Source organism: Pseudorasbora parva, chromosome 19 (genome assembly GCF_024679245.1).
Source record: "Pseudorasbora parva isolate DD20220531a chromosome 19, ASM2467924v1, whole genome shotgun sequence".
NCBI lineage: Eukaryota > Metazoa > Chordata > Actinopteri > Cypriniformes > Gobionidae > Pseudorasbora > Pseudorasbora parva.
Window position 1 is genome coordinate 17,504,333 of NC_090190.1, and position 16,757 is coordinate 17,521,089.

Consider the following 16,757-nt stretch of genomic DNA (forward strand, 5'->3'; position numbering starts at 1 on the left):
AAGCTAAATGCTATCAGAACGTCACCGCACGTCCGAGCGATTAAACTTGTTTTAGTTAAGGGATTGCATAGTTTAAGATAAAAAAGTGGTGAAGTATTCCTTTAATGCCCAGAGCCCCCAGCTAAAACGGCAGTTATGCGGGCATAAACGTAAAGGGTGTCTTTGTGCCTCTGACACAAAATGCAATTAAAATCTCTGTCCAACATGAACAGGTCCCTTACATGACAACGAGATGCGTTAAGCCACTTAGCCATTGTTTAAATTCACCTGTTTTAGACGGCTAGCTGTATCTCGCGCTGAAGTCCCGTGGGAACGCTGTTGTAGCCGGAAAAAAGGCAAATGGTCCAGTTGGGAAGAGCGTCGTGTGTATGAAGAGGCTCTGCTCATCGGCTCTCAGTATTGAACGTCTCCGAAAGATATATAGTTACACACACGTTACACGCACATGCTCAGTATCAGCTGCTCGTGAGTTCGTCAGTTCTCTCAGCAAAGCATGTCTCAGTTCAGTAAACGGTTGGAGTAACAACATATAATTCAAGATATATAATGGAATTACAACATCACTAGAGTGATGATCCGATCGGGCTCACAAGTGAAGAAGAAATGGTTCACGTTTGTGCCTTTCTGAATTATGGCAACAAAATGTGAAAATTTGCAGTGAACACTTTGACAAGGATGACACAACACACTTACACAGACACAACACAGCAGGGCCGGTTGAAGAAAAATGCCATTCCGTGGTGGAAGACAGGTGCAACCACTATGGAGGTGATGTAAACTTTATTTATCCTTCCATTTGGGCACACACGGCTTGAGGAAAGATGTGCGGTGCTTTAGACACACACAACGCTCTTCCCAGTTCGACTATTTGCCTTTTTTTGGGGCTACTACAACTGAGTTCCCACGCGACTTCAGTGCGAGTTACAGCTAGCCGTCTAAAACACTTTAAACAATGGCTAAGTGCCTAAACGCATTTGAACGTCCTCTCTGATTGCCTGGAACTCACTGAGGTGTGAAAGTGGGACATTTAATTAGGATATTCCTGGGTCTAACCTTATCTGGAACACAGCATAAGCCCGATTATTCTTCATTTTTCGTGTTCCTTTGGCCATGTGAGTGTGGAAAGGCGCGTGCGCACTAGTGGATTTTCTTTCCACTTAAGTCACTCGCACATGCGCTGTTGTACGCGCACCATCCGCCACGGTTTAAGAAAATGTATCTGCACGCGGAAGGTTTTTTTTTTTTTTTTTTTTTTTTTAACAATGGCGGTTTCTTTATAGTCGATCATGTTCCCCTTTTCAGTAAAAACAAAACAAAAAAACCCCCCTGAAAAATAAGACGGCAAACAAGAGTGCTGGATTTGTGTGTGTCTGGTCAGGATGTAAGGGCTGATGTTGATGAGAAGTAAGTTCATTAAGAATCCTAATAACCGCTTCTGATTATGCTGTAAAACTCGCGCCAGGGGACTAGACTAGAGTTTTATCCAGTCTCATCACTGCTAGCGCGTCTCCATGGTTACACACCTGCCCCAATAGGGACCAGCGGATCAGGTGTGTAACCATGGAGACGCGCTCGCTGTGAGGAGGCTGGATCAGCAGCTCGCCGCTCGCTCGTCAGTTGCTCTGTCGCGCTCTTCTGTGGATGCAAGAACCGTCCAGACACTAGCACGCGAACATAAAACAAACTCAAACAATGACATTATCTGCAACGACAAGACAGAAACACAGCATTATCTGACTACCTAAACAATCCCGTGCCTCTTTCTGCTCGCTGTTTGCCGGTAAGTGTTTAAATATATTCGGGAGCGCAGATGACATGATGCATTGAATTATTGTTATTAAGGGTAAAGCTGCATTTAGAAGAAAACGAGTGCATCATTGTCAGGTATTAAGCATGAATCGTTTATATTATGTTTGAATGCATTTGTTCGAACAATTGTATTGAAAAATGAATTTGAGAAGCAGATATATTTTGTGCATTGCATGAATATTGCAAAACCTCTCTTGCTGCATTTATTTTCACTCTTGGCTCTTGGTCTATTATTTACATTATGACGTTGCTGCATGCTTTTTTACTTTTACGTTCTTCTTATTTTTATTAAACACACATTTTTTTTTTTTTTTTTTTTTTTTTTGTGGTCTGAATTAGATCTATTTAAGTTTTTTGAGAGGTTATGGGTGTATTTGCCTCTACTGCATACTTTAAAATAATACTTTATAGAAGAAAAATTGCATGCCTTTAAAATATGATAATTTTAAATGGTGTAATGAAAACCTTGCACTAACCTTCTAAACTTTTATTCTGCTAGTAAAATACATCTTTTTAAAATAATTTTGGATAAATAGGTAACTCAATTATATATATATATATATATATATATATATATATATATATATATATATATATATATATATATATATATATATATTAGATGTTTATAGACAACAGGATCTTTGAGAGTTTTACATGGAGGCACTGGAATTATGCTTTAAATGATTATTTACATCACTTAGTACAAATATTAGCTTGCTTTAATGAAAAATCAACAGAATTCCAGCAAAGACATTTTACAACAATCTGTTCCTGTGGCCGATCATTCACAGCTTATAACTGATAGCTTTATGCCATGTCTGTTGATTTTTCAGTTTGTGAAACTCATTAGACAACAAATCAATCAGTTGAAGCTAATATTTAAGTTGTATCTATATGTATATCACTGACTGGTGCATTGATCCCTGTGAGATGCGTTTATACTGTTCGTTGTATATCGTCGATACTGTTAAATCCATTAGGTGTCTGAAGGCCATAAGGGCAGGGAAAGGGCGATTGCACCTTTCACTGATTTAAGTACATCATCCATTTAAGAGGGCTACAGGAGGGCAGTAAATGTATCTGATTTATAGGTTTGTTCACAGCTGCCAGACTTTGGTGCCTACATGTGGATGCCCGGTCAAAGGCTATGTTGAGTTTAATGGGAAAACTCCATCATGGCTCTATCAAGAAATGCGAGGCATTTCGCAATAAATGGGTTCACTAGCGGTTACATGATGCTCTAATAACACTAAGAAGTGCCATTCAAGTACTATGGTGAAGGTATGAATCCAGGAGGGTGAAGAGTTAAGGAATCATTATGGTTCTTGTGGGTATGTTTAGTGAAGTCAGATATGATTTTTGTAGTTCTAATCCATCTTTTATGTACCAGCACGTTTTGTATGTTTTGTTATGCGCAGGTGGTGAAAATAACTCAAGTAAATAATGCATCATGTGCAACAGCTAGCGAAAAGCTTTCAGTGTTGAAAGAACCCGTGTCTTTTTCTGAACCTCTAGGATGAAATAGAGTGAAAACTAAACCATTATTTTTCGTTCTGTGCTCCCGGGCGCAGATTTCATGCTTCTAATACCAGGTTACTTATTTGTGCACTGGGCTTGGATACAAGCGGGCTCTTAATAGCAGTAAATCTGTGATTTATAGTTTTTGTTGAGCTTGGTTCAAAAAGGTGCTGATTAGATTCTGTGGTCCTTTTTGAGACTGTACTTCTGTGGCATTTAGTAACCATCCTGTTAAGTGTCCTGTTCTTGTCAATGAGCCGTGATGTTCAAATTCTGCTCATTACTGCAAGTACACTCTTGTTCATGTTTGGCAAACACTTTTGCGACATCTAATCAGTGTTGTTTTGGCGACTAATGCATCTTCTGTTTGCACTTAAACTGTTAGTTACTTACCAATGAGTGTATTTATAGAGATAATTAAATAGAGATTAAATACATTTAATACATCTTTTATAAATTACATGCACTATTATAAGTAAAGACCCCAATGTACTCATGGCTAAGCAGCGATACACTGAACATCCGATGCCGTCCTGATAAGAGCGGAGTTTAGATGAATATGTAAATATGTGCTGTGCACTTTCCTCTCAATAACAAAATAAATGCGCAACAAAAAAGATTTTTTTAATAAAGCATAAGAAAAGTGATCATTGCAATGTGGATCTGTTTGCACCAGCTCTGCAATTCGGCACACTAGTAATGTCACATCACATATTTATTAATTTATATAGCCCTTTATACAATAGATTGGCTGAATTCAAGCAGATTCACCATATTAAACATCAAAAACAGTGTCATCAGAAGTAAAACTTCATGTTCTACTGTAAAGCAGCTCTCCAGTGTGTTTTTGTTGCAAATGTCTGACCTTGACCGACTGAACAGTAGAAATGTGAGCCCTTTACATACACTTACCTATTATGTAATCACCAGGGTCCAATGGTAGTACAAAGTTGTTTACCAACCATAAAAAAACGTTTCCAGAAAGTTCGCTTTGGCAAGCTGTTTCAGACTCAAAAAACGAACCTGCCCCAACATGTCCGTTACTCTGCATTAGCCCCGCCCACTTTACATTTCTGACCAATGACATAATAGTTCTCAGATGATGTGTCGAGAACGAGCTGCGAGAACTTCCAAATCACAAAATGACATCATTTTGTTCTCGCAGCCCTGGGAGCGAGAACCTTTTCATCTGTTTTTGTGGAGTTTGTAACGGCCTTAAAGGTTCGTCAATGTTATTGATGGTTCCATGAAGAATCATTAACATCAATGGAACCTTTTCATTCCACAGTGGTTCTTTATAGTGGAAAAAGTTTCTTAACTAAAATAATGTTCTTAACATTATGAGAACTTCTTTTAGTGGTTAGTGGTTTTAGTGGTTTTTAGAACTGTTAATGTTCTTTGGGGAACCAAAAATAGTTTTCACAGCGTTGTCATAGAAGATTAATTTTATGTTCGCAAAAGAACCTTTCAGTGTAGAGTTTTTAAAGGAATACTCCACCGTTTTTTCATATTAAACTTATTCCCTAGCCTGACGTGGTCATACTCAATTCTAGTCAGAATATGAGTCTGAAACTGCTCCATTGGGCTGTAATTATGGGGCTTGTTTCAACCGAACCAGGAAAGACATCCATTGGATAGAGCTACAACCAATCAGAGCAACGAAGCGAAGCATTGTCAAATGTCAACAGAGTTCAACTGCACTGTGTTGCCGCACAGTGCAGCATTTTTTTCCGCAGGTTGTTTTCTATTTTCGCAGGTTGAAGTGACTTTTATGTGATATATAGACCCATGAGTACGAATTTTAGCAGGCAACCTTGCTAAAATAACACACATTTTACCCCCCAAACGCCATTTTTCCCCCGGAGAACCCCCCGAGAAGCTATTGTTTAGGGCTAGTAGTTGGCGGGTATTGTTGTAAAAACTTGGCAACCCTGTCTGCACGTGTGCTGGAATCAGGCTGGTATATTAAAATGACAAGAGCACAGTCATTTTAATATACTCCAGGGTTTCTACTGATACAAAGCCATATGTAAATCCCTGAAGTAACCCTTTAAGGAAATAACATAGTTTATATATAAGAACCTTTTTCCACTATAAATAATCAGTGGGTGATGCAGGTTCTTCATAGAACTAATGATGCTAATAAAGATTCTTCATTTCTAAGAGTGTAAGGCTTTGGGTGCATTGAATATAAATCATGTCTTTGTTTCCTTGCTGTAAAAGGTAAACATGCCCCCATCTTTGTCCAATAATTGCAGCATCACAACGCTCGGATTAAACTCACAACCAAAGGGTGCATTAAATATGCAGCTACTCTGCGGTCGACTGCAACCCTTATGCTGAGTGGTGCCACACTTTTTTTTTGTCCGCATCCCTCTCTACCCCGCTATCATTTCCTCACTCATGTATTTTCTAGGGGAGTTTAGAAGGTTTTAATAATCAGTGACGTACAAAGTCTTATAACAAGGAGAGCAAAAAGAGAGCGTGAAAGTGAGAGTGTGTGAGATAGACAAGTGTAAATCAGTGTAAATCAATGTTCCCCCACCCTCACTCAAGAGTTCACACTCACCAAGAGAATTCACTTCATCACTCACTGCCAAAACAGGCAAAAAGAGAAAATGAGATAAAGAAGAGGATGAGGGAGGAAAGTGAATAAATTATGGTTTTCATTTTCCATTATTAAAGGGGCTATATGTATGTATTTTCATGTAGTATTAATCATTTAATGTGTGAACTGCTTCTTCCTAGGATGTCTAGGAAGTGTTTGACTTTTATTGAAGGACTTCACATAAAATGAAAAGGATGTGGCGTTTATGTGCGCCCCTGAGAGCCTGAAAATTAAATGAATGCTAATACAATACTCCATATAATACTGAAAGAGACATTCTGTTCTGTAATTTCAATGTGTCATGCTAAGAAAAGGGACTAATTCAAAGTAGTCTCACATAGCCAGATCTATATAATCTATAGTTACAAATATACTTATCAAATATAAGGGAAATGCTGGGATCAAATATATAATCAAATCATCATAAAACAGTGTTATTGTCACACCCTGACTAGATGTGATAATTCAAACAGAGGTGCTTGACGCAGAAGAACAATGAATTCACATTTAGTAAACTCATCAAAGGCAAACACCAGCATGAAACATAAACCCAAGACAAGTAACAGAACATAACTGAGGGTTTAAAGGTCCACTGAAATCAAAATTTAAGTTGTTTAGCTTTGAGTATGACTGTGTTAGACTTAAAGTTATGAATAAGCTGGTATGTTCCAAAACTATGACAAAATTTGCATTTAGGAGACATAAGCATTCAAAATTTGCAGTCTTTACAATGTAAAAGTAAATTCATAATTACTTCTTTTGTTTTTAAAATATATGGTTGAAGAGTACTGTTGAATGTACTGACAAGCTTTTATGGTAAATATGCTTTATTTCTATCAAAACTTGTTAGCCATGTATTTAAGTTTATTTGAATGGATTTTGAAATGTTATATTGATTAACACACTAATGTTAAAATTATAATCAAGTATAGCCTGTGGTCAACTTATCAAAATAACTATACATCTTTAATACACGACAAAAGGAAAAAAATATATAATAAGGTATAAAAATGATCTTGAATTGAACTATCAATTTATATGAATTTAATACATCACATCAGACATGAAAATAAAATAAACAAACAATGCATAATGCCAGTTACAAAGAGTATAGGTTAATTAAGGTCAAATATTTTAGTTAAAATAATGAACAGAGAACATAGAGCTGCCAAAACACAGTGCAACTCCTACCCATTCTGTTCAATAACTGTGTCAGCACCACGGTTAAATAAGAAGCGAGAGATTTGGAAGAGGGCTGAGAAAGGAAACAGTGAGGGAGGAGAGCAGGAACATAGGATGACAGGACAAGAAAAGAAACACGGAAGGACCATTCAGTGTTCTCATTTCCACATGCACTGCTACAGACAAGATTGGCTTTTCATTTTCACAAAATGTCCTGAACCTTTTTCTGTTTTTGTTCTTTGCATCTGTGGACCCTGTGGATTTAATGTCCCTACACGGCCTCTCTCTACTCCATTTCCTGCACTCTTCCGCTCTTCCAAAACACTATGTCCTAACCAGGCGTGAAGTTAAAGCGCTCTTCCATTTGAATCTGAGTGTTTCACCTAACCAGCCAAAACTACGACAAAGGCCGACCAAGATTTTGTTAGACGCTTATTTCTTTAACGTTGCACAGGGTAGCGCAATGAAATCCCTTTGGTCCAAATGACCACCACATACATATAGCTGGATGTGAACTATTCCAACTTGAAGTCTCAGACTTAATGCCATAACGGCATTTCATCTCTTGTTAAAAAGAAGTGCACTTAACTGTTATGAATGTAAAGAGAGTACACTTTTATAACTGTTATTTAAAACTTTTAAAATGTGCACTTTGTAATGTCAAATAACAAGTTATTGTTGTACCCATGTTTGGATTAAAATATGAACAAACTCAACTGTTGGTTTAAATTGTTAAATTGATTTTTAAACCGAACGATAGGGTTTTTATAACGCTATCTCACAACCAATTCATACATATTTTACAAGGTAGCTAATTCGTACAAAATCATATAACCTCACTCGTAAAAATTCATACGATTTGTCTAAACCCCGGTGACGGGTAGGTTTAGGGGCGGGGTTAGGGGTAAGTCATTCGTGCCAATTCATATGAACTAGTCAACTCGTAAAATATGTAGGTCGCACGAATTAGCCACCACATAAATGATACGAATTGCTGTGAGATCAGGTTGGGTTTTCCATATTTGACCCAAACTAACACAACCCAGCATTTTTAAGTGTACTTTCTTCACAAAGGATTTCTCAATAAGCAAAATAACAAGCTTTCTGGGTGCCGTGGCTACCACCATGTTCATGTGCCTTCTAGATTTCAAAGTTGAATGTCTGACTGTTGCATTATTCCTATAATATGAAATTAAAAAATTAAACAAGATGCATATAGAACACAGAAAAATAAGAACTGGACTATTCACTCTCAGTAGTGTTTGATTTATAGAAATAGGTTTAGAGAAATACAGAAATGAAGCAAGTAATTTTTAGCTGGTCATGTTTCAACATTTCGCCTATATGCAATGACCCCCATCATTTAAAATAAAACAGATATTTAAATATGACTAATCCCCCATTAAAGCCTTAATTAAGCATGTAATATTTCCTGTTAGCATATTCAAAATGTTCAAATGTTGGCACAGAATTAGCAAGCAAACCAGTATCATCTAGATTTGTAGTCTAAACTTGTTTGATTCTCTCTCTCTCACGCTACTAATGGTGTGTTAAGGGAGAGAGTGTTGAAGGTTGCTGCAGTCCAGGCTTTGTGTGTGTGTGTGTGTGTGTGTGTGTGTGTGTGTGTGTGTGTGTGTGTGTGTGTGTGTGTGTGTGTGTGTGTGTGTGTGTGTGTGTGTGTGTGTGTGTGTGTGTGTGTGTGTGTGTGTGTGTGTGTGTGTGTAAGCGAGCGAGACTGTAGCATTACTCGTGCCGTGACACAGCACAGCTCGTGCTATGGTAGAAACCTTACAGACAGCATGTAGAGGACTGTGTATTTGAAAATGGTGTTCACACATCCTCTGCCTCTCTCGTCTCTCACCCTCAAGTGTGATGCAGAAGCGACCTGGCCTAAAAAATCGCCGGCTAAGTGTTACTTGGAACACAAAATTACAAAATCTCAAATCGCCAAGATATACAGCAATGGAGAAAGACAGAATATTGTTTACCAAAATCTTATTTCATGTTATCAAAGTTTCATACTACTTTAGGCCTCCTGTTGACTATAAGTAACATTGCAACTACATGTCAACTAACTCTTAATAGAGTATTAGTAGAGCATTAGACTGTCTGCTTAATATCTGCTAACACTTTATTTTGACGGCCCCACATTCTCCTGGGACAGTCAGTAGAATGTCCCCCCCAGACATTCTACTGACTATAAGTAGCTTTGCAAGTACATGTCAACTACTAAGCCTAACCCTACTCCTATCAGTCTACTCATACTCTAATTGAGAGTTAGTTGACATGTAGGTGCAATGTTGATTATAGTCAAAAATAAATTCTAAAGGGGATCAAAAGTGTAACCTTAATTTGTATATTTCACAATATAGTTATTTTAGTTGGGAAATGAAACCCAATATTTAATATAGTACATAACTGTTTGTTTGTATACCATGTAGTAAAATCTGTTTTTGGATAATCAAATAAATTAAATACTTTTAGCATATTTTTTTATTTTTATTTATTTATTTATTTATCTTGATGGACGCTAAGCAATGATTGTTCATGACAATTTAACTAGTTAACTTTTTTTGGTAATACATGAGACAAAAACAAAAGAATGAAATAACAAAATTAAAATAAATTGTAATAATATTATAAAATAATGTAAAATAACATTATAAATAGTTGCCCTTTTAATTGTAATGCAGTACGAATTACAATATGGTGTATAAATAAATTAAAAAAATGAACACTGGAGCAATACGGAAATATGTAGGAAACTATAGCAAACCCCATAAAAAATAAATGAGACTGAACTATGAATAGAGAAACTAAGGGCTTAAATACACATAGAGTAATTGACAGAACTAAGAACTGGATAGTCTTACAAGTTAGGCATCCAAATGTTTTCTTTAAGACTTTTTTAAGTCAGTTACATAAAAACGTAAATTGGTCTTATTTAAAACCAAAAAGTAACTGATTAGCCCTAACTAACTGCTAGTTGGTCATACTCGTTCTTAAGACATCTTAAAAATAATAGCTGACCCCAGGTGAAATAGAAAACATTTCTGTATGCGTTGATGGTGAAATGTTTTTGAGACTGCTCCAAAGACCCATTCTTGTGCTGTCAAACCTTCAAACGTATCCTTAGTTTTTAATAAAATAAGTAAATTGTTCCCTCATCCAGTGGACTGATTAATAACAGTAATTACATGTATTCATTGCCCAGAAATTGACATGGCCAAAAAGCAATTATGATTTCAACTCAATTTGATTAATTTGTTACTAATGTGTTCCACTCTTGCCCTGATGGCTCATTGAAATGCAATTGGTAAGGACTCGATGACTAAACAACGCTTTAGCTAAAACATCTCAAGGAATCATGAACTTTGTTTCTCCAGTGTGGACCGAATTGTCTTGTTTTTAAATCAAGAGAAGCCCAGAAGGCTGAGATTTTTGTCAATGTCATCCCAAAGAGGTCATATAATTCATCTTATCTCTCCAACCCAAAAAAGAACCGTAAAGGAGATAATGTGTTGAGCACAGGTCCAAATTAAGAAATTCCTGTATAGAGAAGTGGGTTAACGGGCCAGTGATGGATGGGACGGCCCGTTTTCTCCGGTGACTAATGACGACCTCTTCACTTGTCTGAGATTTGGTCTCCTCCGCTGGGGTGAGAATGATTGAGCGTGCCTGGAGAGGGTCATCTTTGTGTTTGCTTCACCTTTGAGCTACTTCTGAATCTCCCAAGGACTGCTGAAGTCTACAGAATTTAAAAAAATATCTGCCACTGGCATAAATTCCCCAGTTGGTTAATGTCAGATTAGTGTAGGTCTATACTTCACAATTCAGTTGAGTCAGTTTAGTAACAGACTGAACAATTCACTGACTGAATCTTATTTAACATGCTAAGCTGGGTGAACATAGTATGATTTATAATAGTCCTTTAACATGTTACACTGTGGGATCTCTGTTTCTTTAATACCAGACTATATGACAGTCAATATTCATTTAAACGGATGCACACAAAAAGAATCGTCCTAAGTTTTACATTATCAATATGTGACACGTGCATTTAGATGCATGATTGGAATAGTAGCTAGCAAACAAAAGGCTTACATTAAGGCTTGTTCGACTTCATGCAGCAATGCACAGTCCAATCGGTAGCTGACTTATAGCATTGCATGCCGGTACTTGAGGCAGCGCAGAACCACATGACTGTGACGCAAAGTGCCACGAGAGCAATTCAAGAGCAGCCAGCTGATGCATTTTGCTCAGCTTCCCCAGAGCGGCTGCACAGGCTCTGATGACGACACAACTGTTCCACGATTGGCTGGATTCACTGCATGACAGCTATTGTGTGTTTCGTGTTTATTCTAAAACCTTCAGTTCCGCTAATGCTCACAAAAGTATTTTAATTTTAACACTGAGGGCCTCTGAAGCCCTTTGAAAAGCTTTGAAGCTGCATTGATTTGGACCTTTAAAGCTACACCATGTAATTTTCCGTCGGCTAGAGGGTGTCTATTCAAAACAAAGGCATGGTTTGATGACGCCAAGTTTGAGCGCAGAATCTTGGAGAAGGGTCCAGCTGAGGTTTGGGCGATCCCGTCATGAAACAAGAACGCCTATTGGGCGTTCCTGGTAGCATCGACTAATCGCGATGAGTTTCTCAAGGCACGTGGGTAGGATGTCATATGCGTGATCACCACATTGGGCCGTGAATCACCACATTGGGCCGAGAAATAGGTCCTGGATAGTAGAAAGGGTCAGTGCAGAGGATGACCATATGAGAACGTCAAGACCACAACCTTTCAGCACACTCCTTCCTCTTTTCAATACGTTTCCAGGGACTTCTCAGTGTAAACAATCTCTTCAAGACAGCGATAATATATATCAACACAATTACTCCAAAAGGAATTCTTCAAACACTTAGCTCTGTGTTTCCTTCGGCCCAGTACTCTGTTTTGACTTCGCCCAGTCGGTACCATCCGCCTCAATATGTCCCTCCAACACACCGATCGCTCCGTCTCACCCACAGCGTTTGCCGGAATCAACTTCACCCCCCTTACCTTATTTATATGCCTCCTTTTCTCTGAATTGCCCAACCACCAACCGCCACGTCCATTCGCACACCTGTTCTCAATAATCCCCCATTTCAGTTGCCCGGAGTTACCGGAACTGGTTGCGTGTCTCATGGACAACGGTCCGGGCGGAACCATTTCCGCCATTTTAGGTTCCGCCATTTTAGGTTCCTGCCGCATTAAGTCACTCCGTGACACATACACGCGGAATCACACACACACATAATGTTTTGGTTCAGTGTAGACATACACGTGTATAGCTGAAAATATGTACAGAGAACACACCACTCGGCTTTAGAAAGTTTACTCAAAGTCATGATGTCATTTTGCAATATGCTAGATCTTATTTTGAAGCTTCTGTTTGAGAAAAACTAACTAGTGGCGAATGTTGAACATGTTAATCCAGATGCTGACAGCTAGCAGTTCAGCAGAAGAGATGAAGAAGAAGAAGGGGGCATTCCAGTCTGCGAAAACGGTAACCCCCACCAGCGCGATAACGCCCATTTGTGGCTGCAGTTGGATGATATTGGAATCTTGGGACATCTGGTCTTCACCTCACAGCCAGTGGAATAGAATCAGGATAGGATTCGGGCATAAATCATGTTCATGAATGCGGTTGTTAATGTTACAGGACCGAATGTTGAGGGAGCTCACGAGCAGCGGGACTTTTATTATTACGGGACACAGTCGCCGGCACCACTTCCACTTTTCCGTTCATGAGTATGAGGTAACAGCTATGTTTATCATATTAGATACATTTATCATGACATTACATTAAACGTCATAAAGTAAACGCCATGACATTATGACGTTTGTAACACAGTTCGTAGATGGGAAGGAAGGAGGCGGGATCCGGCGAACATTAAAAAGACTTTAATCAAACAAAACGAAAGTAACGCGGGCAGCCCCTCACGGACGACTGCCCGCACACACATCATAAAACATAAACATAACTAAACGTAAAATTCAGGCCTGGTCCTCTCTCATCCTTCACTGGTGTCACTCGTCCTTATATGCCTCCGAGCTCCCTCATGAGAGGACTCGAGACCGGTGTGCCTCGCAGGAGACGCTAATTTGCTCGCTCCTCCCATGTCTCTCGCTTGTCTACCTCGCCACAACGTTACTCTGTGCGTTCGCTCAGCAGCTGCTGTGGCACATGTTGCACTGCATTGAGAGAAAAAGCGTGTCTGCCAAATAAAACCGAAGTTAACGCAGATATGACGCAATTGACAGGCAACTCCCTCAGACGTCCCGTTTCTTGGTTAAAATAGCAATTTTCTCACAGTTTATAAATAGTTGGAAACATTTGGGATATTGTAAGAACTTAACTGAACAAAATATATAACACTGGCCTAGTGGTTTTGGATGTTTTACTGCAAAAATCCTACATAGTGCACCTTTAATATTTTGGTTGCAATTGAAAACATTATGTGAAGAAAAGTCCTTGAATGTTTCCTGGAAGATTTTTTTTTCTTTTGGACTGAAGAAAGAAAGACATAAAAATCTTGGATGAGATGGCGGTAAGAAAGATATCAGGAAATTTTCATTTTGAAGTGAACTAATCCTTTGATATTTTTCTGCCTTTTCGTTGATGGCAACACGTGGAACTGGGGCAAAGTAGGCATTGGATCTGGCACCAGCACTGGCAGTCTGTCTGTGAAAATTCTGTGATTGAGAGAGTACATTCGACCCACAAGTTCCCGCTCTATTAAGCCCTGTCAGGACACTGTAAATAAACAGGACCCACTTCAATCGCCTCAGTTGACCCCAAAAGTCACGCTTTGTCTGAAAGGCGAGGGTCGGCACGGGTGATGTCTTGCTAAAAGGTGCCCTCTTAATCTGTCTGTACTCATAAGAGCCCACGGTTTCGAGCTCAGGTCACGATGATGGACAAAGCAGCTGAGGGCCACAGGTCTCTTTGATCGGCTGTGCTGCCACATTTCAGCCCATTGTTCTTCGCTCATCTCTTTCAGCCATTCAGACCCCATGTACTCACACCTAAATCAATCTGATTACTATGATAAAGACTTACCATGCTTTCTTTTCGTTTCATTTTCATTTCAAAGGAGTGTTAGTCCAGATCCAGCTCTAAATTATGATTATTATCACTCAGGGAGGCAGGCTGATTCATTTCCAAGAGGGACGACTGCCACAGACCCAGAAACACTTCAGCTGATATGATGAGGCGCAGATCAAAGCGGAAAGTGGAGATCAGGGGGAAGGGGGGAGTGAGAGAAAGAGAATGGGAGCACAGAAAACAAACATGCAGGCAGTTCACAGAGAAGATCGCACATGAATTAGCCTGTACTTTTTTTTTTTCATTCACAGTTCTAATTTGCAAGGCTGCAAACCTGCGTCGCGTTGCATTGCGGGAATGGCCTTTTCTCCTGGAGTAGACTAATATTATTTGTCACTAACACTTAGATGCCACCCAAGTCCTTGTTCTAAATCATTTATCAGGCCAGCATCATTCTGTACAGCTCATTTCATGTCCTTATACGCATCGGTCTTATATATCAGTGTTTATTAAAACACATTTATTCTCTGTTATTCACTTTAAAATGATGTAGTTAGTAACAAACATATAATTTGTTAACACTTTACAATAAGGTTTTATTGGTTAATTATTACATTAACGTTATGCCACATTTATTCATCTTCATTTCAACATTAAATTTGATTTGTTAACATTAATTAATGCACTGTGAACTAACACGGACAAACAATGTACGGCTGTATTTACAAAGATTATTAAAGGGGTTGTTCCTTTTTCTTCTAGGCTTGGTTGTGTTTATGGGGCGCAGTATAACATGTCTTAATACTTCTTCTTTTTTTAATGCCATATTTTTCTTATATTTTACCTTTATTCCACACCGCTGTCTCCACTGTCCTTTGAACGGCTCGTTTGCTTCCTGCTTCTGTGAAGCCCATCCCTCCGAAAAACGCAATGGTCTTAGATTGGTTAGATGGCTAAATGTAGTTTCATGTATTTTTATTGGCTGAAGTGCCAAGCACAGGTTGTCTGGAAACGCCACGGCCCTTACCGTTACGGGCAAAAGTCACATCTGCGGTGACTAGCAAGGGTTTATGATGTCACCAACCCGGGAAGAAGCTTGTTGTAGTCCAAACCGGCCGTTTTTGTAGGCAATAAACTGCCGTAACTTTAAAAGACAATATCTCCGTTTGCATTTAACTTTCAGTGCTGTAACTTTGCAGATACTGTTTATGCTCAAGCAGCAACATTACACACTAACTAAAGTTAAAAAAGTGAAATTGCATGCAACCACCCCTTTAAAGGAAGTGTATGTAAGATTGTGGCCAAAACTGGTACTGCAATCACTTTCAGATGACTGTAGAGTGGTGTATCCCCCTCCTCCTGATGCCAAAACATGACTGACTTTGTGATTGGTCGATAGGGGGAGGGTGGAGCTTCAGGCCAAAACATCAACATCAGTTGAGGGCTGCAACAACAACTTTTAAATGACAATGTCCTAGCCGGACTACTGTTGTCAGTGATATAAGTATTTGAAGTTAAAATGATTTCTTAATGTCTAGTGACATGTCAGGGCCATTTTATGATTAATTGAAATATATTTCTTACATACAGTTCCTTTAAATACTGTAACAAATGTATTGCTCATTGTTACTTCATGTTAATAATAAATTAACGGTAACGTGTTACCAGTATTCATCGATTTTAATTACATGTTTGGCCTTTTAGCAAAACAATAAATATTGGGAACATAGGTAAACAAATGATTAATTAAAAAGAACTGATTCATAAGAGTCATTTGTTTTACTTGCCACATATTGTTGATTCACTAAAAAAAGACCCAGCTCGTAGTAATTTACTCATGAATTGGACTAAATGTTTGTTTTGCATGCAGCCCATGAGGTGAACTCCACAGAAAGACGTACCTTGCCAATACTTCATAGGACATTGCCTTTTTTATTTCATTACATTCAATACATACAGCAAACTCATATTCACAACACAGGTAAAATATGATTTATTTTGCAGTGGCACTGGAGATTCTACTGAAAAACCGTGCAGGATACGCTGATACCTGAAACCTTGTTACGTGGTGCCTTATTAAACCATTAATATAAAAAGGAAACAGCTGTGCATTTTAGTGATGTAATTCAGCAAAAGGGAAAATGCTGTGGAATTAGACTACCGTTAAAACTTTGAAGTCATTCGATTTTTATTTTGAAAGAAATTGATCAATTATTAGGCAAGGATGCATTAAAGTAATCAATAGTAAATACATACAATGATACAAAATTTCGATTAATCAAATAATCCTGGAAAAAATGTATGTGGTTTCCACAATAATATTAAGAAGCACAGCTGTTTTTATCATTGATAATAATTTAAAACAAAAAGTTTTTGAGCAGGAAATCAGCATTTCTAAAGGATCATGTGACACTGATGACGTAATGATAATGATGCTGAAAATGCAGCTTTGCCATCACAAGAATGAATTACATTTTTAAATATATTGGAATGCAAAACAGTTATTTTACATTGAAATAATATTTCACCACATTATTGGTTTTATGTATTTTAT

The 16,757-nt window shown here is 38.3% G+C and overlaps 1 protein-coding gene across 1 annotated transcript in view; it reads left to right on the forward strand.

Annotated features, from left to right (window-relative positions):
• The first annotated feature begins 1,572 nt into the window (after positions 1–1,572).
• Positions 1,573–16,757, forward strand: part of rims3 (regulating synaptic membrane exocytosis 3) — a 94,664-nt gene continuing 79,479 nt past the window's right edge. Inside the window, exon 1 of the mRNA XM_067425254.1 lies at positions 1,573–1,780. The gene's annotated coding sequence lies outside the window, so the exon portion shown is untranslated. The remainder of the gene's footprint in view (positions 1,781–16,757) is intronic.